The sequence below is a fragment of the Nylanderia fulva genome, unplaced genomic scaffold, assembly GCF_048542155.1.
Source record: "Nylanderia fulva isolate GAGA-0341 unplaced genomic scaffold, ASM4854215v1 Scaffold24, whole genome shotgun sequence".
Lineage (NCBI taxonomy): Eukaryota > Metazoa > Arthropoda > Insecta > Hymenoptera > Formicidae > Nylanderia > Nylanderia fulva.
Window position 1 is genome coordinate 2,501,371 of NW_028190304.1, and position 26,522 is coordinate 2,527,892.

At 35.5% G+C, this 26,522-nt stretch overlaps 1 long non-coding RNA gene across 1 annotated transcript; it reads right to left on the bottom strand.

Moving 5' to 3' along the window:
- Nucleotides 1–635: 635 nt before the first annotated feature.
- LOC114944758 (uncharacterized) lies at nucleotides 636–5,578 on the bottom strand. The gene is made up of 3 exons (XR_003822264.1): nucleotides 5,533–5,578; nucleotides 1,257–1,795; nucleotides 636–698 (listed from the first exon to the last, which is right to left on the bottom strand). It is a non-coding gene; the product is annotated as an uncharacterized LOC114944758 (long non-coding RNA).
- Between the last annotated feature and the right edge of the window lie 20,944 nt (nucleotides 5,579–26,522).

The following is a 26,522-nucleotide window of genomic DNA, read 5'->3' on the forward strand; positions in this document are numbered from 1 at the left end:
TTCTTCTCGTTTCTTCGACAAATTCATAATCACGTTTCTAACGATTTAAATTCGATTTTGCATCCCCTATTCTACGAGACGCCTGATCGTTATAGCCCGAAGGAGCTACCAAAGTGACACAGGTATGATGAATATGAAAATATTATATCGAGGCGAGTGTTCGACGATGTGTGAATACACAAGCGAGGATAGTTGACATCCGCGATCGGCTCTAGGCTAACGAAGGAAAGGAAAATCTGTCCGCCCGTTCTGTCCGCAAACGCTTGAGGCGGCACGTGAATCTTCGTTCGCGCATTAATCCACATTCACGCTTCGGGATTATGCGCGAAAGAAATAAATTTTCACGCGCTCGGTTCTTCTTATGCAGCTATTCGGTATAAGGCAATTAATATTCGCGTAGAACAATAATTACTTACGAGATCAATTAAGATTGTTTCTTGTAGGAATAAATTATAAGCATAGATGTAGAAATATATTTTGCAATATGAGAATATTGAAGTATTATCTGTACGAAATCGTATCTATTGGATTTTGTTTAAAAATCAGTACGCTATTTTTACATATTTTGTTAAATTTTATATGCGATTTGATCATCAGCATATATATATTTTTTTGCACTTACATATGTGATGGTGAAAAGATTGGTCTTTAAGGGTGGACAAATTTTCCATCCAGTCGTGATACTATATTGCACTTACCTAAAACAAAGAGAAAAGAAAGACATTATTAATTTGTTATATTAATTGTTATCATTACATGCGGTTCTAAAGTATATGAAATAAATTTCACGAGAATTATAATATAAAAGATCACTTTTTTATTTTATTTCATCTCTTATATAAGAAAATAAATTAATTTCATTTATATATTAAATTCATAAAAATAATGAGTCTAAATTTAAAATTCTTATTTGACGTTTCTTATTAATTACAATATTATAGTTTTAAATCAAATTGAATACTTAAAACGTCGCTAGTGGTATTTAAAATAGAAACGATATATTTAATTCGACCCAAACTAGCCAAGAAATTTTTATTTTATTTCCACATAAAATAAAAATTTCTTGGCTAGTTTGGGTCGAATTAAATATATCGTTCCTATTATAGTTTTGTTTTTCCTACATATATAATATTTATATTTAATGTCGCTCTCTCGTATATGCGCGCGTATATACTCGTATTTTCACATATTTAGAAATCTGTCGATTAAGATGTAATAAGTTCGAGGCACACTTAGGAAATTTCGTAATTGCTTACACCCTAATCTATTATGGTTGATCGACATTCTCAGCATCATCGACACACTCACAACTTTCCTCGCGCAACCGGCGCGGCGAGAAGAGACCAGGCGCGTCCAATTTGCTGGCTAATCGGCCCCGGCCACGGGGTTAAACATCCGCCCTCGGTCATCCACGAGGTGCGTTTACGTGCTGAACGCGACTAACTAGCCATTACTTTTTGATTTGTGCGCCGGAGTTTGCGCTGCACGCGCTCGGTGCACCCTTTTATTGCTCGCTTTAGGCAGCCCGATGCGGCAGCAACAGCAGCGACAGACGTTGCACGTCGACCTTGCGAGAATGCACGTGCTCTTCTCCCAAGAGCATCGACGCGCGGAGAGAAAATGGTCCCGATCCAGCAGGATCCAAGGGCAGGTGGCGAGGGAGTACGAGGCATTGATACTTTTATTGCGGCCCTCTCTTGACTTAACGCGCAGTGTGTTGTACACAGGTATTTATCACAGTAACAACGTAGTCGTGTGCATCAGGAATTCGATACACCGGGAATATAAGGATTGTCTTCAACGCCACGGTAGTTAAAAAACACGGGATCGAAGGCGATTCGGCAAACAATGCGAAAATATATATAATTATTTTTTTAAATATTAATTATTTGAACATAATGTCAACAATTTATATATACACACAATGGAAAATAAATATTTTAAAGATATTAATTTATTAATTAATATTAAATGATTTAATGTGTTATCTCTATAATTTAATAGAACTTATCCTCATTTATTTACTTGATCCTGCGATTACTATTAAGGGGATGCTGCCGTTGTTCTGTTTTATCGACTTTAAGTTAGGTTAGGTTTATCTTTTATTATATATGTTATCTCTATTGAGAGCGCCATATTTTGCGCACAAATAAACTGCAAAACTTTTGTATTAAATAAGTATTATTATGAGCTGATGCAAGAGCTGATAAAAAACTGTAATGTTTTAACTTTTGTAGTTTTTTTTATATACGAAATTATAGCGCTCCCCGTTCACTATTATTAGTACTTTAATTGTGAAGAAGGATTTTCCAATCTGTATAGTCAAAAAGAAAAGCCCTTGAACTCAAAGTCGATAAAACAGTCATGGTCAGCATCCCTTTAGTAGTAAATCTCCTAATTTTCAATCCAAATCTATTATTTCCGCGTATGCGGAATTAGAGAGTCCGCGGAGGAAACAAAACGAGCCACGGAGCTTTATTAAAGCAAGGCAATTTATTCGTATACGTCCATTCTGGAATAGCGCATCCTCGCGGGCATTAATTGCAAGGCGAAACTTATGTGCGAGAATGCCGCGAGCCACCACGCGTTTGCGTCGCTTTATCAGTGTCCGAGCGCGTTTCGCGCATAACTCTTTAATGTGGAGGGGACTACTTTTCAGACTTTTTAATTCTGGTGATCTTCCCCAGATCAGGGCGCGATATATACCGACTCATCTTCGTCTCACGACATATGGAAGGCACTATGTGCGACCAAATAAAAGCCTGGTCTGGAATTTTTGTTACATTCTATCAATGATTTTCTTGATGTAGCGCCAAAAAAAAGAACTAAATTTTCTGCCTCGCGGAAATTTAAAAGAGAAACGCAAGAAAATATAAAATGTATTCGAAATGATGACTTTCTTCTAACAAAATTGAAGCAATTGAAATAATTTAAAAGAACGAAGTCCAAGACTTTTGATTACTTACACGTATTAGTTAGCGTTAGCAGAGTAGTGCGTAACTTTTGAAATCTTGCGCATATAGGACAAGACGCAGATTTATTACGAATGTGCAGCGCATTAAGAACGCAATGGCAAAGAGAAAAGCAAAGCCGAAGCGAAGGAATTCATAGTGGAGGAGAGGTCGTTTTGTAATATATTGATATTTAATGATCTCCCTGGCGAAGTAGTTTACGATCGACGTATTTATTAAACGGCGCTGTTTATAAGGCCCTAACGTTTCTCCGATCAACTAACGAGCTGCATTGCAGACGCGAATACACTTACGCGGTGAAACGAAATAAAGACGCAATTTTATACGACACTAGGGGGAATCGTCAAGTCGAGTATGTGTATGTGTGTGTGTGTGAAGCTGACATATCATTTCATGGAAGATCATAAATAATTGAGATTCCTGACTTTATTTTCAATAGTTTTAAAGTTCTTGATAATTTAAGCAAATAGTTCTGGCGACTAAACCAAAGAAAATGCTTAAGGTCAACTTTATGCAGCATATCATTTTGTCCTATACGAAATTTTTCTTCTCAATAATTGTACAAATTTAAAATATTTATAGTTGCTCGAGAGATCTAAAAAAATTTCAACAAATATCTTACTTGAACATATTGAAGTAAAACGCCACTCGAATGATCTTTCATGAAACGATATGTCAGCTTCACACTCAAGTCGACGCGACGGTGTAAAATGTCGATATCCACTATCTTAAAATCATCTTTTTGCCAACAATTCAGTGATTTTGCAGCGATATGTGAACATAAACGTTTTATGTTCTCGGAAACAATAGATGAAAAAAATATTTGAGCTTGGAGAAAAATATGTGGTCAATTTTTTCTTTTATAAAAGTAGTTAAAGAATTTTCAATTTTACACAATATCGCGTATATTTGGAGATATAATGAAACAATAATCATTAGAATAAATATTTATTCGATTTTATTATTTTTTTTTAGAAATGTTAAATTTACTTATGTGTAATGTAATTTATATTTATTGTATTTTATTATCTTTATTATATAAAATATATGATATTCGCTGTTTTTTCGTGACAGAATAAAACTTGAAAGTAGAATATTTATTCGCGCCAAGAGAATTCTATTTCTAAATGTTCTATTTCAAATTCCTACGCAAGATTATAAGTTAAGATCCATATTTATTTAGTGTACAATTTTTAACATCTTTTTATTCGACGTTTTGATATATGATCAAGTGAAATAGAGAAGTCGTAAGCCGTAATCACAGGGAAATGCCTTTTTGAACTCTATAGAGATGCGTCCCCAAGAGCACTTATTATTATATACCAATCGTAAATAAATATATTTTCTATGGACTTAATGCTACCCTCTCTCCTCGTTATTCTTTCCCTTTTCTCTTTCGTCGTCCGAGCACTAAAAATCTTCTTTTACTACGGCTGTTTGCGGTCTCTTTGTGACGCATACCGCTGCGGACGTCCGAGCTTGTCCAGCTACAAGACGCTTGTACGTATACGTTTCTCTTTGCCCTATTCCCTGCACCTAAAGCCGCTTCTCCTCCTCTCGCCATCCGCAGGGCGAAGACAGCCCTGGGGTGTCGTCTATCCCGAGAGAATTCTTTTGCTGGCCAACGAAACGAGCGGTTCTTGTTCTGGATGACAAATCCAAGACGCGCCGAGTGAATTAAAGCGGAAAGATTGTGAGGATTAAAAGGAGATAGCGAGTAGAATATATAATAGTATATGTCAGACGGACTAGAGCATAAGTTAAACTAGAAAAGTATAATAAAGAAATTATACATATTAATTATTATAAAATATTTGAGATATCTAATAACTTCGCTAAATACATCTTCTTAATATAAGTGACAGAAGACATCTTTTTAATTTTTCGTGAATAATTGAAATCTTTTATTTGAGACATATACTGAAACAAAGTGAAAATATAAATCCCTAGAATAAAAATAAAATTACCACAAAAAATAAAATTACCATAATAATAATATATATATATATATATATATATATACTATGTATATAAATTTAGACGCGTTCGATTAATCCCGCGATGAAAACAAATTGGTGCGACAAGCAAGATATATTACTCTCGCCGTTACGGAGACATCGCGGATATATGCACCGAAAAAGAAAAGTGCATCATCGTATGAGCGCAGAGTAGAGAATTGCATGCTGCTGTCTTCGCTCTTCGGAGGACTATCGCGGTCGAGAGAAGGAAAAAGCATGATAATATTAACTTAACATGCACCCGCGCGCATTGTTATATGATAATGTATTTAAATGTCAACGAGTGCACGCGACCGTCTATGCAGAATTGTGCAGCCGCCGCTAATAAGTCGCTAATCCTAATGAGCGAAAAAGTTTCACTTCTTTCCTGATCATAGGCGCGTAAAGACTAAATTCGCGACAAATTTAATTAATTTAATTAATTTAATTATTTAATATATTATTATTTAAAAATTTTTTAATTTAATTTATTCGTCGAATTGATTAGGATTATTCGTGGGAAACATCCGTATCTTTCTTAAGATAGAAAAGATGACTCGCACTTATTAGTTCCCCGGGAATGCACTGAGCAATGATCCCATCTCGGCGATGGTTTAGTAACTGCGCGTGATGAAGAATTGCGAACTGCCGTGCTTATTTAAAGCGCGTCGCGTGTAATAGCTGGCAAAGTTACGGCCGGGGATATATCCGATATATACGTCGTCGACCGAGCACGTGAAAATCACTGCGCAATTTCTTATCGTCACGAGCTCTCGCACCGGATGACATTACATGGACCGCGCATGTACTGATGCGTCATAACAAGCCCTTGGATTATATAATGATGGTTCGCATAATAATTGAAAAAATATCGATTGACGCGGTTTAATATTTATTTTCGCTACATTAAGCACGAAAACTGTCGCGAATATGGGATATAAATATTTATTTATGACAATTACATGTTTGATAGCGCTTTACACATATTTTACATTCGAATGAACGTAAAAACAACAAGGTATCATTGTACAAAAATACGTAATATATTACATAAAAATATGTAAAATTACAGTGTAATTACAGTGTAATTTTACATATTTTTTATTATATATATCTTTTATATATGTGTAATTTTACATATCTTTTACATATTTTTATGTAAAATTACATAGGTGTAATTTTACATATTTTTTATTATATATATTTTTTACATATTTTCATGTAAAGTTACATAAGTGTCCATTTTACATATTTTCAATTATATATATTTTTTACATATTTTTTTGTAAAATTACATAAGTGTAATTTTGTATATTTTTCACAATGTAGTATATGATAGAAAAAATTAATGCAGCTAATTAAAAAAAAATTATTCTTGTAATAAACGACAGATCAACATCGGAATATTCGTCCTACGAACGCGGCCTCCGAGAAGGATCGGGTCCAACGCGGCAAGAAAGACGCTGCATCGCGCTCGCGGATTCTCTTTGCGGGCGCATCTCGCGAGTACATACGTACGAGGCGTAGTGCGCCTGCAAACAAGGCCTTCCTCCCTTCTGTATACTTTTATAGCTCACGAAAGATGTTTCTCCCTCGCAACCGACACGCCGGAGCGCGCTCGCGAGAGACCACAAATAAATAATACATTTCTCGCGCGGCTCGATCGTAACGAGAAATCGTTCGCCGCCCTTTGAACCGCGCCGAAGCCTGCTCCGACGGCCACCGTATATATGTATATGTACTCGTTCTCTCTCTCTCTCTCTCTTTCACTCTCTTGGCATTCTCATTAAGTCAATGCAACGTGGCAATGGCTAGTGTAGGTGCGTCCGTGCATCGACACTTTGACGCCACTCTGTGCTACGGTAGACTTCTTCTTCTTCTTCTTCTTCTTGTTTCGCAAATTCCGAGGAATTGATTGGCAAAGGAGAACTTTCTATTAAACCGATCGACAGAATCTTCGAAGGATCATGTATATATATCGCGGAAATGCTAATAATGTATCGAAACTTTATCTCAAATATTTATCTCAAATGCATACGTTCGTGACAGAGATAAAATGTCGATGTTATCTATCACTTTCGATTTAACTTTAAGTACATTTGGACATCTCTAGCTAAAGTCCTATACATTTTCTTGACATCGAGAAAAATTTGCGATATCGCCAAAAAAATAAGTGCAATTAACAAAAGATACCTGATCATTAAATATGAAACTTGAAGCGATTTACTGATATTTTTTAAAAATAATTTGATATTAAATAATTATTTGAAAAAATAATTCTTCTAAAAATGTTTGACACGTATATGTTTACGATGTTTTTGCAATCCTCATTTATAAAATACGAAAAGCAGGTTGAAACTCGTTTATTCCCTGACGAAAGACATTTAATTAAAATTCCGCACGTTTGCTTATCTAATTATTTACGAGGGGCCGATTTATTTGTTGATTTTGTGCATTTACAGCGACATTTGCGCGTAGCTTTCTCTCTACGACCTAAAGTGTTATTAACAAAATTATGATGAGAAGTAATAATTTCGTGATATTACGATAAGATAGGGCGGCGGTTTGGCATTTTATTCGTTTATTGCAAAAGTTCAATCGCGCGCATTCGTTAATCAGCGATGTAATTACAAGCAAATGGACGGCTGTCATATGCCGATATTGAAATAAAATCTATTACATTTCGATATTATATATCGAAACGATAGACGCACATTATGCGTTGCATAAGGGAAAACGGTGCCACATATATATAACGATGCTAGAGTTCGCGCGGTTGAAGAATCATCATTATCTTTCATCTAACGGCAGCACGTAATAAGGAATCCGCAGTTCCAATATATATTACGCCGATCGTAAATTTTCCGGGAACACCGCTAAACGGAGAATCGTATTTCCAGCCGATCGCACCTTTAGCTTTCCCGCTGCTCCTATTTTTCCCGGGTTGACATGTAATTTATACTTAATAGCGAAACCGGACCGTCGCGCCGCGGTTTTTACCTCGCGTCGTATCTCATATTTTCTGCGCCCATAATTCGAATTTTCTCTCGCGAAAATCGGGCACGATTACAAACCGTACATCGCGATACGCCTTATCTCATAATTAGAAAAAGCGCTGGTTCCTGCAACATTCGCGGCCAATAATCTCGCGTTTCGCCCGAAATATATCGCTGCTCTCTGGCTCATAGGAAATGGAACTTTGAATCACATAATAGCCACATATAGCGCGAATTTGCACATTTTAGGTGTATATACAATATATTAATATTTTCTTTATTATTAATTTTTTCTATCATATACTACATTGTAAAAAATATGCAAAATTACACTTATGTAATTTTACAAAAAAATATGTAAAAAAAAAAAAATATATATATATATATGTATAAATCTAAATCATAAGGAAGGCGTATATATATATGGTATATGTATATTTCTGCGAAATGCTATCACGAAAGGAATCATAGAAGAATTCGCGAAAGTAGATAAAGTTGAAAGACCGAACTCGGTCTGACAGCAATGTGGGATCTGCAAGAATGAGAGAATTATGAAAAAACTTGAAGACGGCAAGTTTAAAAATTTCAGCCCTACTGTCCTTGGGGCGGGACTGAAATTTAAACTTCCACGAGTTTCACAGAGTACGTCTCTATCCCCCAACAACTTATATTCTACATAAACTTAAAAAAAATGATTTCATTTCTCTCATACGATTTAAATTCCTCCGAAGAGCAAAAAGGGGAGCATATTATTTTAAATGAGCGTTATGAGATCTCTAAAGTTACCGGACGACATAAACGATTAAGCAAAAAATCATTGCTACAACATTATTATTGTTGTCAAGCATGTAGTTTTTAACATGGTATGCAACATTATTACACGGAGAGAATTTTCTCTTAGAATTTACCCTAAAAATCATGTAATTGTGGGACAATATGATATTGGAAGCATTTTATAAGAATTTCTTTGATTAATATTTTTATTGTGGTAAATATTAATCAGAGAAATTCTTATAAAATTTTCCCAATAGTATTGTATAGTGTATAGTAAAATTAATCAAACATATTTTATATCTTATTGTAGATATTAATATTTTTAGTGTAGTAAATATTAATTGGAGAAACTTATAAAATTTTCCCAACACCATATTGTCCCACGGTTAACATGATTTTGAGGATGAATTCTAAGGGAAAATTCTCTCATTAGAGGTTTCGGTAATGTTGAAAGTAACGTTTTTAAAATATTTTATTAATATTTTGAGAGCATCATGTTATTAAATAATATGTTTCAAACATTTATAAAACATCAGTTAAAATATTTTTTAAAATATTTATTAATAATATTTCTTACATATTTATAATATATTTTACATATTTTTATGTAAAATTACATATGTGTAATGTTACATATCTTTTACATATTTTTATGTAAAATTACATAGGTGTAATTTTACATATTTTTTATTATATATATTTTTTACATATTTTCATGTAAAGTTACATAAGTGTCATTTTACATTTATTAATAATATTTATTTATAAATAATATTTCCAACAAATTTATAAAACATTATATCACAACGTTTAGAAAATGTATATAAAATCAACATTTCAAAATGTTGATTAAACATTTCTTGCTTACCGAGGAGAGGCTTGGCAAACGCGTGAAGTCATTCATCAGTTTTGACGTTCGATCTGATTAATTATTCTCGTTCGTCGCTGCCATCTCGTCTCGTTCGAAATTCACGCGTGCATTCGTCCTATGCACATCGGATAGATCGGTGTGCTTGTCCGACGCGACGGCTCGATAATAGGTAGGAGAACAGAAAGAGAGAAGCGGTCGCGAGCCGGGCCGAAAATACGCGTCGCGAATCCGCGTGGACTCTAATTTCGTCGGGCGCCGCAGACACCACGCGGTCCACGAGTCTATTTCCTCGTCGTCAGGCCGGCTTCTAGGAGGCATGCGGGATTTCTCAGCCCGGGAGAGAGGAGACGCCAAGAGAGAAATGCCACGGACGTAACGGACTAGTAAATCCGTCTAGGCTCCTCGGCGCTTGTAGATCTAGATGGAACGTGAGAGAGATCATGAAGTGGCTGTTTAAGTCGAGACAGAGAGAGAGAGAGAGAAAGGTTATAGCTAATTACTTGGCAGCGCGATGCTTGACAATGCGTCCGTGTGTCGCCGTAGTTGCCGTCGTCGACTTGTTTGAATTTTCTAAAGGCGGACGAGCGAGAGAGAAAGGACGGGGAAAGGCTGCCGCGTGGTAGACCACGTGGAATGCAAAATAGAGCCGCAAATCTGTCAGCGATCAAAGGCGAGGGAGAGACCCGTCTCGGCATTTCTCGGGGCCGTTCACACACGGAGCTCTCTCGCTCGGCCTCGCTTCGCCTTTTGTCGGCGTAGATGCTAAATCAAAGATCCGCCGCAGTCTAATTAATTACGTAACGCCCCGTGGATCGAACGCTCGACGCCCGAAAGAGGCGCAAAGAAGAGACGGCGAGATGCGATCGCGCGTGCCAGCTTTTAGCATCGTGCAGAAAATAATACATTGTGTATGGGGGTCGCGTATAAAATTGTCCCATATACAAATTATTTACTATATAATATCAAGACGTACTCAATTTCCATTCGGTAAATACAAAGTTTATTAATAATATTTCTTACATATTTATAATATTTTTTACATATTTTTATGTAAAATTACATATGTGTAATTTTACATATCTTTTACATATTTTTATGTAAAATTACATAGGTGTAATTTTACATATTTTTTATTATATATATTTTTTACATATTTTCTTGTAAAGTTACATAAGTTTCATACGAACATTTTAATGTAACAATTTACAATTTTTCGTGACAAAATTGTAATTTAATTGTAAAAACAAATATCATTACTATATATTCGCGTCCAATGGAAATGCACGCAATCGGAATGATCGGCCGTACCGATATTCGTAAATTAGTAATTAAATTAAATTTACAATTTTATGTCTGATAAACTGCGTGTGTAATAAACTGCGCGCTAAACACCGATAATGATGCGAGCGCATGTAGAGAGTGCATTGGGATGCGGTTTGATGAAAGCTCGCGATGATTCGGTAAACCGCCGTTAAGTGAATGCGCATATATTGTTGCGCTAATAATAATTAGCGTTGTCGTAGCCCCGGCCGAATATATTTGATACGTGACGCAATCGTGCGCCAATTAAGGCCCGTTGTTACCGCGCTAAGTCGTTAAGAGGGTTTATAAATTGGTCTGCGGGAATAGGTTGCGCCGAGAAAAAAAAATATTACCCTGCCACGAATCATCCCCTTTCGCGACCATAGAGCAAACGTCTAATTAGGGGGCCCGATGCCGAAGTCATTGCGCGCGTTCGCCGGACGTCTACCGGTTAGTCACGCCTCTCGATCATCGGGTGAATTTATCAAGCCGGGAGGAAAGACGAAGGAACGTTGAAAAAGAAACAGCCGTCCCTCTCGGAACGTATCCGGGCTGTGTAAGGAACCTTACCTTACGGCGCGGAGAAATTAGCGTCGAAAATAGAGCCTAATGCGACGCGACGATTATGAGCTTACTTAGCAACGCCACTTTCGTATTCTACATCTTGACGTATAATGAATAGTGGTACATTTCAGGTGTAGACTATTGAAAATATAGTTATTTTGTAAAATATTTTTGAATAACGAATTAAATGTGCTGTTTGAACATTTATTTTCTGCAAGGTACAAGAGACATCATGTAAAAATGCAATGTAAAAATTATTAATGAATGTTATTAATGAATTCTGTGAAAATAAATTATTTGAAAAAGAAAAAGAAGTGTAATTCTTAAAGAGAAAAATTATTTGAAAAAGAAAAAGAAGTGTAATTCTTAAAGAGAAAAATTATTTGAAAATTAATTTTCTGTAAGGTACACGAGGCATCGTATCGTAAATATGAAATTAATAAATGTTATTAATAAATTCTGTGAAAATAAGTTATTTGAAAAAGAAAAAGAAGTATAATTCTTAAAGAGAAAAATCGCTTTGATTGATAAAATAGATAGCTCTGGGATCACTTTAAGCGAATTTCTTCGACTCGTGGCGTTGTTAAAAGATGAACGCGCAAAAAGATGTCATTTGTTAACGTCCGAATGGGGCAAAGAGACGTTCTCGACTCTGGCACGTCTCGGGAACAAATGCCATGTTCAAGTGGTCGAGGTACATCTCCGGGTTCGGGACGAGCCAAGACAATTTCTTTAACAACGAACGGCGGGAGGAGATTTTTTAGCGCCTTCGGGTACTCATTGTCGGTGCTTAAGAAGCCCACGGGTGCCCGAAGGCTGACCCTCGCCGACCTCTGGCATCTTGTTTGAAAATGTACTCGTTCCGTATTTTTGATTCATCCCATATAGCCCGAATGTGTTTCTTCGAAGTGTACGATAAATTTTAAAAAAGCAATTTACTTTGGCAATCTGTCTTTTTTTAATATAATATTATTATATAAAGGTAACTGTATAAATTTTTCTCGAAAATATATTGCATTTAATATAATATTATATTCTGAAAATATTTAACAAAATATCTTGACGCGCGCTAAAGTTTTTTATAATAAAAAAAACATATCCTTAGAGATTCTTATCATCACTCCTGAATCCAAGAGAACTGAAATACATTTTACAGAGTGGAGAGTGCACTCAAGGCATAGTTTCTTAATGGAAGTGTGGTCTCGTAACAGCTGGGGGATGAATAGAAACGTGATAGTAATTAATGCATATATGACCTGATTATTATGTTGGATGCATCAGCGTGAGTTAATGGATCCTTATATCATCTCTTAGACAAGCTATACGGTACTGTCGTGACCTACTATATACATCGCATACTATAAATATACATACATACACAAGTATTTATAAAATATTAAACACAAAGGAAACTTTCCTAAAGTTAACGTTTTACGTTCGATTTACTCGAAACAATAATGATCCCCGTAATTTCGGAAAGATAACAAAAGAGAGAAAATTTGCACAATTATTCGCGAAGCGATGAGATTGAAAGAACCATGTCGAGAGAAACCGGACCTTTGATAGACCCATATAAAAATTCAGTTGCGACGTTTAAATTGCGCTTTAAGGCCGACCTCTCGTACCTCGTGCTGTTGTACATCTCCGTTCTGTCGGGAATCACGACAGTCAGTGTTTTATTTGCCTCTCGCGTTGCTGGATCTGTGCCAATACGCCAATAAAATTGCTCCTCTGTACGGAGCCGACAACGTCTTTTCCTCTGCGGCTTCCACACATCGACCCGATGTCGAAAGTCCGCTTTTATCGCCGGTCCAGAAAGCGATGCACTCACTCTCGGGGCGTGCTTTAATCTTATACGGCGAGATACTTTTATGCCTTCGCGACAGAATTATTAGAATCATATCGTAAATCTGGCTGCAGGAAGTGTACGTTTGTCCTTGCAGTTTGCGAGATTATCCGGCCAATTCGGTGTGTAGACGAAAAGAAACATTAAGACACGTATAAAGTGCTCCATTCTTCTCAAACCGCACTATGTTTCCGCCATTAAGGGGATCCTGAGCTAACCTAAATTTCATTCCTGTTTTATCGACAAAATGTGAGGTTAGAGTCAGCTTTATAAATCTAATTCTTAATTCATATGAGACTATATACAGATCAATAAGTCTTTTTCCTGTACAAACTAAAGTATTAATATTAACAAAGGGCGAAGTGTTCTAATTTCGGGTAAAAACAATCCGTATAGCCAATAAATAGATTTATAGTTTATCTAACCTCACATTTTGTCGATAAAACAGGACGGAAATCACAGACGTCTCGAGGACGTTTAGGATCACCTTAAAGTCGTTAATTAAAAATACGAAAAAAACATTATATGGCAAATTGCAAACGCGCGAATCAATTAAAAAAATTCCGATGCTAGTCTCTCTATATTGAAACGTTATGTAATTGAATTTAAATTAATTTACGAACCTCTCTCTCCGTATAAAATCTCGCCAAAGCGTTTGAATGGTGTATAAGTAATAATATGGGTCTTATCACGCCGGACGATGTATCGATTCAATTGATCGAGGTAGATTTGACCGTCAGATAAATCACACGAATGAACTTTGCGTAAGCGATTTATGGCAATCGCATGCGATTCCTCGTCGATTCGTTTTCACGGCGCGTACGACGCGCGATTTTATGACGGAGTTTCTACAGAAGTCTCATATATCACCCTCTCGGACATTCCGGACCGCGGCTGCTGCTGCACCTCACATATATACATATTTAATATACATATTATATGTATATATATATATATATATATATATATGTACACATTCAATATCTTATCGAATATTATTTACAGGCACGCGGGAAACTTGCGGGAATTTAATCTAGCAGCGTTATATTCCGCGGATAGAAACGGGGTGCCAGGGTATAAATTAGACGAACTCCGCAGCCGGTTGACTCCGCCCTTTCCGCATCCGAGTGCCAAGTTAGTCGAATTTTCCGCAATTTTCTTCCTTTGGGGAATTTCGACTTGGTCCCTAGGTGCTATTTGCCGTCTACCATCCCGAGATTTACTATAGCGCGCGGTTGCAGCATAAAGCCCCGAGATCTCTCTCTCTCCGAATGCCACGTCCGTGGAAATCGAAAGGCGGAATCGGCCGGTTAATCGCTCGTTCGTTGCGGTTTATAAAGAGTTTTACGAGCTGCGTATATAGGTACGCATCGTCCGATGCGTTTTTCCAGTCTCATTACCATTAGTCATATGTATATCCGCTCCATCTTTCGTTAATTGTTCCCTGCATTATCGCATTTCCTCTGTATTTACGCGAGCGCTCTTGCCTCAGATTTCAATTATGAAAATCTTTATCGTTACGTTCATTCTCCTTTCTCTCGCGGGAAATTACCATTGTTAATCGCATTGTGCGCATAGACGTAGGAAATAATAAGAAAAAAATTAGTAATAATAATAATGAAGAATTTAATCATTTATTTAATTATTTCATTAAATAAATAATTTTCTACATCTATGATTATGCCACGAATATAATGCATACTTTCTTTCCCGGTTTCGTTCAATTTATCTCGTCTATAAATGAGATAATTATCTATAAACGTATGTATCGTCTCGCGTTAAATTAAAGTCGAGAACTGTCAAAGATTTAAAAAAGTTACGATACTTTAGAGCGGAATCGCGGGAATCGTTAATCAAATTATCCAAATTCGGAGAGAAATGTATCTTTCGTGAGTTTAGTAACGTCGTACGTTCGCATGCTCGACCCTGACATCGATTATACAGGAACGAGCTCCGGGTGAGCATTGCAGCACGAGTACAATCCTAGTTGCGGTGCTATTAGGCACGCGCAGTTAGCATTGCATGTAATGACACATCTCTTGCAACGGAGGATGCCGTTCGTCTCGTCTAGTTACCCAAAGGTCGAATGTGCTCGTAGCACGATCGTTCAGCCTGGCAATTGTACTAATACGTGTGTGCGAATGGGTATGCATACCGAAATATTTTAAATTTCGCTTTTTTCCTCTTTGCACACTATACAAATGGGTGTTTTATCTGGATTTACAGACATGCTTGACGAATGATTATCAGTTTATCTGCAGTTTAGATATAGGTACATACAGAGTTGGGCGCAGATACTTCGAAAGAAAATATTTAAATACAAGATACAAGATACTGTCTGACATATACTAAAATGTTATTGAAATACTTTGGTTTTGAAATATATTTAAATACATTTATAAATACTTTTAAATACAATTATCTTTTTAATTTTCTGATTATATACTATATACTTAATATTAAAGTAATTACAAAAAGATTTTCTACTTGGAATTTTTATTATTTATAAAAAATTTCATTTTTTAAATAATAGTAGATGATTATATATATATATATGTAATTACATAAATACATTTAAATACAAGATATATTTGAATTAAATAATTAATTACAAAATTCGATATACCTGATTATTCGGTATTTAAATACTGTATTGAAATAAGATACATATTTAAATACATATACCTGTCTAACCCTGGGTACATACATACCTCTTTTCGAGATCTTTGCGTGAATCGTAGAGATTTAATACTTGGTGAAAAATATTATCGCACTGGAATCGTGCAAATAACTTCAATTATCTCTGCAGAAAATGTATATGTACGTGAGAATCTACTTAGCGATATCTAAGTACCCGGTTTACCTCCCGCGAACTCGTCGACCCGGCAGCGAAATACAACGAATAGTCGAAGGTTTTCAAATGCGCTATGTGAACCAAGGCACGGCGGTACCATTGTTGAAGCCCCAGGAAACTCGATGGTACGAAACACTCGATCTATTGCGATTATGAAACGCGCAATTCTTGCCATTGGCGTCGCCGAACTTTCCTTACTTAAATTAAAGGGATCTACTCTTTCCATTCTTTTAAGAGAAAGAGGAGTCTCTTTGAGACCATCTTCGAAAAATTAGTTTCTGGCTTTGATGACATTTAATCATCATAAATTTCTTATCACACGCCCGCAGTAAAAAAATTCATATTATTAAATAAGAGATTAATTTTGAAAGAAATATTTTTAAATAAAAAATGATGAAAATTGCAGTGTTATTTTTCACACATATATCTAATGTTACATAATATTTATATACATATATAATGTGAGTGTATTATAATTTTTTTTCATATAAATTTATTCAACAAATTAGTGTCTTGTGTACTTTTTCTCGAAATTAATCGATATTACGAAGAATATACTTACATTTTTCTATTCGTGAAATATTTCGCGAATGGGACCTACATTTCGCATTCAATATTAAAAGTTTAGACGAGTGTTTTTCAGCTAATTCTATTTCTCCCTTAGATATTCTTATATATGTTAACGCCATTAACGCGTCTCTTAAGCCGTGCGTTCGTCGCAAATTCGCGAATAAAAAGCGCTATAAACATACCGAGATCGAAAACGAGGCGAAGAAAGGGAGAGAGAGAGAGAGAAAGAGAAGCTAAAATGCGTGCGAACAAGTTCTCGCATAAAGGGGGTCCAAGGAATCGAAAAGATTTCGCTCCTCAGCGCGTGACAAGTCGAAGAAAGCGACCGCATTATTTAATGGACGCATTATTTAATGGACCAGCCGTTTATCCGGGCCGCAAAAAGATGGATCCTGAAGATGGTCAACCAGATACGTCCTTCATATTTCTTTTTCTCTTCGCTGTTCACGATAATTACGTCACTTCTATACAAATGTGTCGTATGTCTCCTTTTTTTCAACCATCGATTTATGTATCCGCGAGATTCGATCAAAGTGCAACAGGCGACAGCTCGTATAGCCTGAATCTTCATGGTGGCCACCGAAATACGTGACGATCATGACAGTTCGCGATGATTTTGCGCGGAGAGAATCGCACCTGCCAACCTGCCACGAATGAAACTTTAGCAGCTGGTCTGGATGCTGCTTCTCTCTGAGCGACGTAGTAATAAATGTAAGGGAATTACCTTATTACGTCGCCCGGGGAGTTCTGGATGGAGTCGAAGGAAGAGCCAAAAAAGATGGCCGACTTTGGTAGCGGAGAGAGATCTCGAGAGATCCGAGACAAGAGCGATCGATCGCTTCGGGAGGCAACCGAACATTTTTATGCCGCATAGCTGCTGCGCAGCAAGAAAGATTTACGTACGGGAAGTCTCATCCATAGAAGACTGAGATGTATGCCGTTTATGCTGATGCATTTCGTGCACGTGCTACGTACATATGTACGTGTCCGTGATACGTTATCGCGCGATTTGTATAAATTCTTACGATATTATATTTTTTAAGAAGATGAAGAATTTAGGTACAAATCAATTATCTCGTGTATAATCCAGCGGGAGAGAAAAATAGCTCAGAAATTCTTTTATTTCCTATTTCAAGTACTACTTGAACATCCGAGTCTATAGAGAAACGATGGAGGATACACAGTTGAAAAATTTATTTAACATAATATGGATATGTTAAACGGAGACACAAATATTATATTGATATTTTAATCCAAAATAATTGCAAAACTTCAAATAATTTAAGATAAATTTTGTGTAAAATTAACATACTTTTAATGTAAAAATTAACAAAAAATATGTTAATTTTAGGTTTTATTATTCGCCCGCACTTATATTATAAAATAGAAAATCAACATTTTAACAAATAAATCTTGTCACTAATAAAGCAGAACATATTTATTGTGTAAAATTAAAAATAGATGCACATTGTGTTATTTTTACACTTTTTTCAGTTGTTTTAATAATTTAACATTTAAGTTCAATTAATAAAATAGTAATATGTTAAATTAACGCATGAATGTGTTAAATATTTGACACAAAAATTTTAACGGGGACCATTTTTAACAAGAAAACACAAATTTTTCTACTGTGTAGCGTGCGATAAATTTTCGATCTCACGATTATCCACCAGTTATCTTAACGGCGCCAATTTATACAACAAGATGTCCTTCGCTCTTCTCTCTCGCGAAGGTTAAACGACCTTTTGCATGATCGGCCTCGTAACGTTCCGTAAATTGGCCGTGCTTCACAGATCGAATGATATTCGATATAATAACAATAATGATATTATTATCGATATGGCTATTTTATAGATTTCGCTGCGAACGTGTTTACGATTATCATTAACTCCTACTCGCTCGTTGCTCAAAATATATGTGTGATCATTCTTCGTGTTCCTCAGAGACAATCATTCCTCATCAGTGAATTTTGCATTACATTATGGAAAACTCATTTAGAAACTTTGTCTCTAGATCAGATGCGCGAAGCATCGCAGATCAAATTTTCTGTTAATTATTGTATTTACTTTTGGCAAATTAATATAAAAAGGAATATTTTTTATTCATTAGATATAAAAGAATAATTGAATCTTGAAGATCTCTAAAATAGATAAAATTGATTTAAAATAAAATTATTTATATATATATATATTCTGTTCTCCGAGATTTTTGCCGGTTTATTAATGTTCTTCTTAAGTTTAAAACATTAATATGATTGATAGAAAGCGTGAAATATGGCACGATTGATCGATAAATAAAAAAAGAATGATCATTTGCCGTTGCTGATTATCGTGAACGTCGTAATTTCTGCTAAAAGTATCTTGCTATATATTCGATCACGACTGAGTGACGCAAATGCGACTTAGCTCTTTTACTGCCACGACTTGATATCATCGTCTGAAACACGTTGCATGTCCATAACAATTTTTCATGAAATCGGAAAAATGTCGATAATAGAATACATTGAAACAGACGATGTACAGACATATGTAATATATTTTTTTTTATCGAACAAGCATTCGCTTATACGTGGAAGATTTTGCAATATGAATAAAAATAAAATAAATTTCTTCATCTATATCTTTATTGTACATGTAACTAAATTTTCTTTGATTAGTGGAATTATTTTATATACCAGGAAATAAAGTAAAACCATATTTTTTAATAATTTAAATTACCTTAATTAAATTATTTCAAAAATTTTGATAAATAAGATACAAAATTTTTATATTCCCGTCATAACATCGTCTTTAATATCAATCACACAAACTGTCAAAATTTTATAGTAGGGCGTATTCATAAGAATTAAAAAATTTGTTCATATATCGAATTGCTTCGTAATTGTCAATATTTCGAGATATATTGAAACAATCATTGAAGTGCCTATGTAAATAAATAAAGTACGTATATAAGGACGGAGCAGCTTGAACCCAAAACAGCAAATTGAGAGGCGTCGCGCCGCTGCAGAACGTATCTCGATAGTATGCAGATGCGAGATGCGGGCAGTTAGTTTTCGCGAGTTGACAAGCGGCCGATTTAATAGTATCCGCTTGCGCGAGCATCGGCGGTGAGAGTGCGACGATATGCACCTGCTGGATGCACGTGTACACGCACATACATACATATATACGTATATATATATATGTATATGCGATAGGAAGTCGCATATACGATGGAGCGCAAACCGCAGAGTCGTACATCGAATAGATCTGCTATCTGAGGGAAACGAATCGACCGGTCGATGCATTATTTGTCGCGTCACGCATGCTAAAGTTGTGGCTCAATTATCGAATACGCGCACATGTGCGTGCGTGCGTGCGTGCGTGCATTAACGGGGGGATTTTAAGAAATTGACATTACGAACGGAACGAACCGGTTTCGCGATCGTTCGATTAATTTCGGATGGAGTAACGAGACGCAAACTGGCAACGAAAATCTTTATATATATATATATATATATATATTTTATTTTATTTAATTATCTTATGCAAAATCATGCTGGATAGCGAATCAATAATGATGTGTTTGTAAATTGAGTTTCGAATACTCATTAGTCGTGTAAAATGCTGTTGAATATATTAAATATAAATATATGATTTTTATTTTAGTTTTGTTTTACGCGTTAATAAAAAGTGTTAAAGTCTTAATACACATGCACATTCTTAACGCTGTACATAATTAACCGTATTTAATTGAGACGATAATAATTGAAATTCTACGAGAAGTATATATATATATATATATATATATATGTACATTATTATCTTACTGACTTAGAAAGCAACGCGACCAACACGTAAGTTCGCAAACATTTTCAACAGAAATCTCATTAAAATTTCACGATGTGTTTGCAAAACCTACACATGCAATCTAGAAACTTGCATATAATTTGTTTGCAAAAAATAATGTGTTTACAAAACCCGTACATACTATGTGTTTGCAAAACCCATGAATATACAATCTAGAAACTTGCGCATATAATTTATGAATGCAGCGTATAGAATATTTTTTTTCTCTTCCGGCGCGACATAATACTATCTTACGCTACACTTATCTATAATATATATAACGGCATTATTCTTATATAATGATACCGCGCCTACTCGAAATTGAAATTTGCATTTCGCGGAATAATAATAGCTATTATAACTCATCGTGTAAAATTGTCCGGGTGTATAATGCATTACGGCAACTGTGGTTCTATGCATTTGACCGTGGATTCATACGGGAAATTCGTGAGTTAGAGAGAGAACCGAGCATTATCGATTTGCCATCAGCTGGAACCGAATCGGCCAGCCGATGTTTCATTTGTCGCCTGGCATGCTGAATTCGTGGCTGACTGATCGTTGTACGTACATACATGCATACATGCACATATGGCATGCGTGCAGGCATTGCAGTCTTGCACCTGCGTGCACTTGCAACTTGTAACGCGTGGGCGCATACGGTGATCGCCCGAAGTGGTTAAGGCCAATGTTGAATATGCAGAAATAGAAATCAGCGCGATGACCAATGAATCTGTATAACTATGAAAGCGATCCGTAATAAATCGCTCTGTACGCTACGAAAGTGCATTACTACAGATCTACCATTAGCGGATCTTTCCTTTCAAATTACAAACAAAATTATATGATTTAATGCTATCTATTCAGGATATTTTTGGTGAAATAGTTAAATAATAGAACGATTATTTAAACAACAGGAAAAATTAGTAGGTAAAAAAATAAGAAAATAAATAATAAAAAAAAAATAAGAGAAAAAAATTATATGATTTATCTATACTGGATATTTTAGTTGAAATAGTTAAAAAAATAGTACTCGAAGTACAATCATTTAAGTAGAGAAAAAAATGTTAGTATGTGAAAAATTAAGAAAATAAATATTAAAAAAGTAAAAAAAAATAAAAGCCTTTAATATAAAAAATGGAAAAAAAAATAAAACTGGAATCGGAAGTTTCATGTTGTTGATTTCTAAGCTAAGCCAACAGAAAAAATATCAAACTAAATAATTTTTCTGCAGCTCCTCCCGTTACCTCAACATCAGGATCCGCTAGTGATCTGCATATATTCGTATCCTTTTTCGCGCGCTAAAAAAGGGGGAAAAAACGTTATGGTCGGGATATGAATGATTGAACTCTTCCCAAAATTAATTTTTCGCGTCGCGCGTAAATACACACGCCACTTATCCTTTCGCTACCGCCGAGTGAAGACAAAAGTTTTCTCCCGACGTAATTGCCCGTCATTATCTCTCCCTCTCTCGCGAGAACGCACGCAAGAAACCATAATTTGTTTTACCAGCGGTTAGCGCTGTAATACAACTTCTGCGGGAGTCAGATTACATGGCAGGAGTCACGCCACGGCAAAACATTTGCGCCTCTCTTTCGGTCTGATTTATTATTTATTAAGTTAGAATCGTCCGGCGTATACGGATCATTTGTCACGTTGCGCGCGCGCGAGAAACTTAGCGTTTCTGTTATCGCTCGTACAACGGTATGTTTAGCGCGATGCACATTCACGCGTGCTGAACCCTCTCCTCTTTGTTGAATCCGCCCCGGACGGAAGAAGCCGCGGCTTTACACGAGAAATGACTAATGATGGGGCTCGCGGTAATCATGCGGTGTGTTTCGTACGATTCGAGCGATCGTTAAAATCTGCAAGGCACATAAGGAGTATATACACTACTATGTATGTTTCTTCGCGCGATTATCGCTCGAGAAAATTGCGATTAATAAAGCGAGAGAGAGAGAGAAAATATCGGGCGCAATAATCGTCGTACCCTTGGCGAAAAAATGGCGAGACGAGCCCTTGTAATTGCGCCTTATCAATTCTTCGCGTATTATCGACATCAGTAAAAAAATTAAGCATTTCCTCTCCTCGTGAATAAACACTGGAATTTATCTGCAATATTATTTAATATCCCTAATAGCACAGCACAACATATTTGAAAGATATTCAGAGGATATTCAAAGGATATCCAGAGGACATTCGAACATTTTCAGAATGTTCTCCGAACGTCTTCGGGATATGTGTTCTGTTTGGGAACGCGAGGAATTATATATTTTCACCCTTAAGGGGATGTTAGAATAAATTTGTTGTTTTTTTCCTGTTTTATCGACAAAATGTGAGATTAGATAAAGTATATATAGGTTATTCTTTTTATTGACAGCTTGTACATATAAAATTAGACCAGGCCGGATTTGGCATTAGATAAAGGAATATAAGGGAATGTTTAGATATCAATTTGGAAGCTTAGTAAACGAGAATAACTCATCCTACATTTTCATGTGTGCACGAAAATGTAGGATGAGTTATTCTCGTTTACTAGGCTTCCAAATTGATATCTAAACATTTACTTATATTCCTCTATCGAATGCCAAATCCGGTCTGGTGTTATTTTGTATGTACAAGCTGCCAATAAAAAGAATAACCTATTTATACTTTATCTAACCTCACATTTTGTCGATAAAACAGGAAAAAACAACGAACTCACTCCAGCATCCCCTTAACTGGTATCGTCAAATTCATTGACTTAACTGGTATTTTATGTTGGGTCATTTGAGACCCCAACATAAAATACGTTCTCATTAGTGGGATATTATATTTTTACGGTTATTTATTTGATTAAATGAAACAATACTCTTCCAAAGACATCAATCAATCATATCAGTCATTTATTGATGCGTTGTTAATAATTACATAACTTTTCTAAAATCACTATAAGAAAATTAACATTAGTTTTTACACTTCTTGGGCCACTTTTGACCCCACGATACCAGTTAAGGATTAAGATTCGAAATTGATTGTATAAGTACATATATATGATAAAAGAGAAAGAGAGAAAATATTTTCCCGAGATTTTTCCTACTTTATTTTTCTTTTTTATTCAATAAATTCTTCTGGAATTATCGAAGAGAAATGATATTACGAAATGTTGAAAGAGAGTGGTAGAACTAATATTTGTACTTAGGCAAGCTACCTAAAAGTAACGGCGCTAGTTATTATACATTTTCTTTAATTTTCCGAAAACAAAACAACGAAAGAAGTTACGGAACATCAAAGCAATTTCCAAACGTCTTCGGGATACATGTGCTGTTAGGGATAAAAATATTAAAATAAAATAATGAAATATTAAAATAAACAAATAAAATTAAAAAATAGAACTCAAACAATTAAGGAAGAATAATATAATTGGAAATAAAAAAATTGAATTATGCCCCTCTCTGGAAAAAATGTCTGCGGACGCTCACGATTATCGACATTGCTATTTCCAGTTCAGGGCGTAAAGGGAGAACCATACATCTTCCGTGGTTGAGATCTGAAGAGAACGAATCTCGAACTGATACATATACATATATATATATATATATATATATATATATATATATGTATATACCGGGCGCGTCGATATATCATTTGTCACTCGAGCACTAAATTCAAACCTCTCTCTCAATTACCGAGGAACGTGCGCCCGCATACGTTTTACTCTCGCGAGAGCCGAGATAAGCCGGGGAAAGCTGCGAAAAGATATTTAATAACGATGGTAATGTTAGAACTAATAGTCTCTCGCGAGAAACTGGATATTTGTTTAAAATTTGAATAATCAACACGCATATATGAGGTATGCGTCGCTCGCGTGCCCGACGCATTCATTCTCTCATCAGGGGTATCTTTATATGCATATATGCCGTTCCGCACGCGCGACTTCGTCGTATAAAGAGAGCTGAAAATAGACAGATGTGCGAGAATTATCGATAGAATACGCGCGCGCGTTTATTACATTTAGATTCTAAATCATCGCGTTGTGTGTTTAACCGAACCGGAGAGAGAGGAACGTCGTATTACATATTATTATCACCTCTCGATTATCTTCCATCCGTCGATATAATTCAACCGTATGCACGTTCGACTCGTCTTTTAGCATAATTATTGCGTTTCGCGTGAAAGTGACAGTGCCGAGTTGGCGATCACGATGCCGGTCGTTAATAAATCGCCGCTGTCATTATTTATGTGCGAAATTACGGCGAGACAAGAATTAAGGGAGCGAGAGAGAGAGAGAAAGATGCATTTACATTCGCTGCAGCTGATATCTGGCGAAAATGAATCGGCCGGCCGATACATCATTTGTTTTGCGCTCAGCGTTAACTTGTGACTCAATTATCTCGCGCGTGTATGCACGCGTGAATACAAATAGGATATGCAGTTATGTGTGAAGCCGCGAGGCACGCACGATGATAGCGATAAAAACGCGGAATGACAGATTTACGGAAATTGTGCCGCGTCAAACTTTCCGCGCGCGAGCCCCGTAATTATTTCAGATGCCGCGAGTATCTGCGCTCGCGCATTTGCATATCAAACATAAATATCGCGATGCACACGGCGTGCACACACTTATGAGCCATCCAGGCGTAATGCCGTTTAATTTAATGTACCGTCTTTGTGTAACGTCCTTCTCATGTATGCACTTCTCTTTAAATATAAGGATGATATACAGGGTGTCCCAGAGACCTACCGTGTCACGCGTTAATGGGAGGTTTCTCAGGCGATTTGGAGACGATTTTTCCTCGAAAATGTCCAAGCACCAAGAATTTTCGAGGTTTAAACGATTGAAAATAAAAGCTTTCATGTAAACTAAGCCTTGTAAAAAAAAATTATTAGCGAAATTATGTTTTTTAGTTAATTTCAGGAAGTTTAATAGAATTTTAATTTAAGGCTTAGTTATAAAGATGTATACATATGATTTCAAAAATTGGGAACATTAAAAAATGATGACCTTTCTCGATTTTTCCTCGAAAATGTCCAAGCACCAAGAATTTTCGAGTTATAAACGATTGAAAATAAAAGCTTTCATGTAAACTAAGCCTTGTAAAAATAAATTATTAGCGAAATTATGTTTTTTAGTTAATTTCAGGAAGTTTACTTTAATAGAATTTTAATTTAAGGCTTAGTTATAAAGATGTATACATATGATTTCAAAAATTGGGAACATTAAAAGAATGATGACCTTTCTCGATTTTTCTTCGAAAATGTCCAAGCACCAAGAATTTTCGAGTTATAAATATTGAAAATAAAAGCTTTCATGTAAACTAAGCCTTGTAAAAATAAATTATTAGCGAAATTATGTTTTTTAGTTAATTTCAGGTGAAGTTTACTTTAATAGAATCTTAATTTAAGGCTTAGTTATAAAGATGTATACATATGATTTCAAAAATTGGGAACATTAAAAGAATAATGATTTTTCTCGATTTTTCCTCGAAAATGTCCAAGCACCAAAAATTTTCGAGTTATAAACGATTGAAAATAAAAGCTTTCATGTAAACTAAGCCTTGTAAAAATAAATTATTAGCGAAATTATGTTTTTTAGTTAATTTCAGGTGAAGTTTACTTTAATAGAATTTTAATTTAAGGCTTAGTTATAAAGATGTATACATATGATTTCAAAAATTGGGAACATTAAAAGAATGATGACTTTTTTCGACATTTTCGCTGAGGAAAAATCAAATTTACGTGTGATACATATATATTATCGTAATTTTTTCTATAATTAAAATAACCAATATTCTGCGAGGAATCTTAAAGATTAATAAACCAACTCAAATGTTACTGGATCCTAAACGTCGTCCTGTTTGAAACATAATTTTTGCGCACCTTTTTCTTTTTATTGATTAAATAAAATAAGAAATGCTTTTCCACGATTAAAGTACATATATAGAAATAAAGCGCGAATCTACCGATTTTATA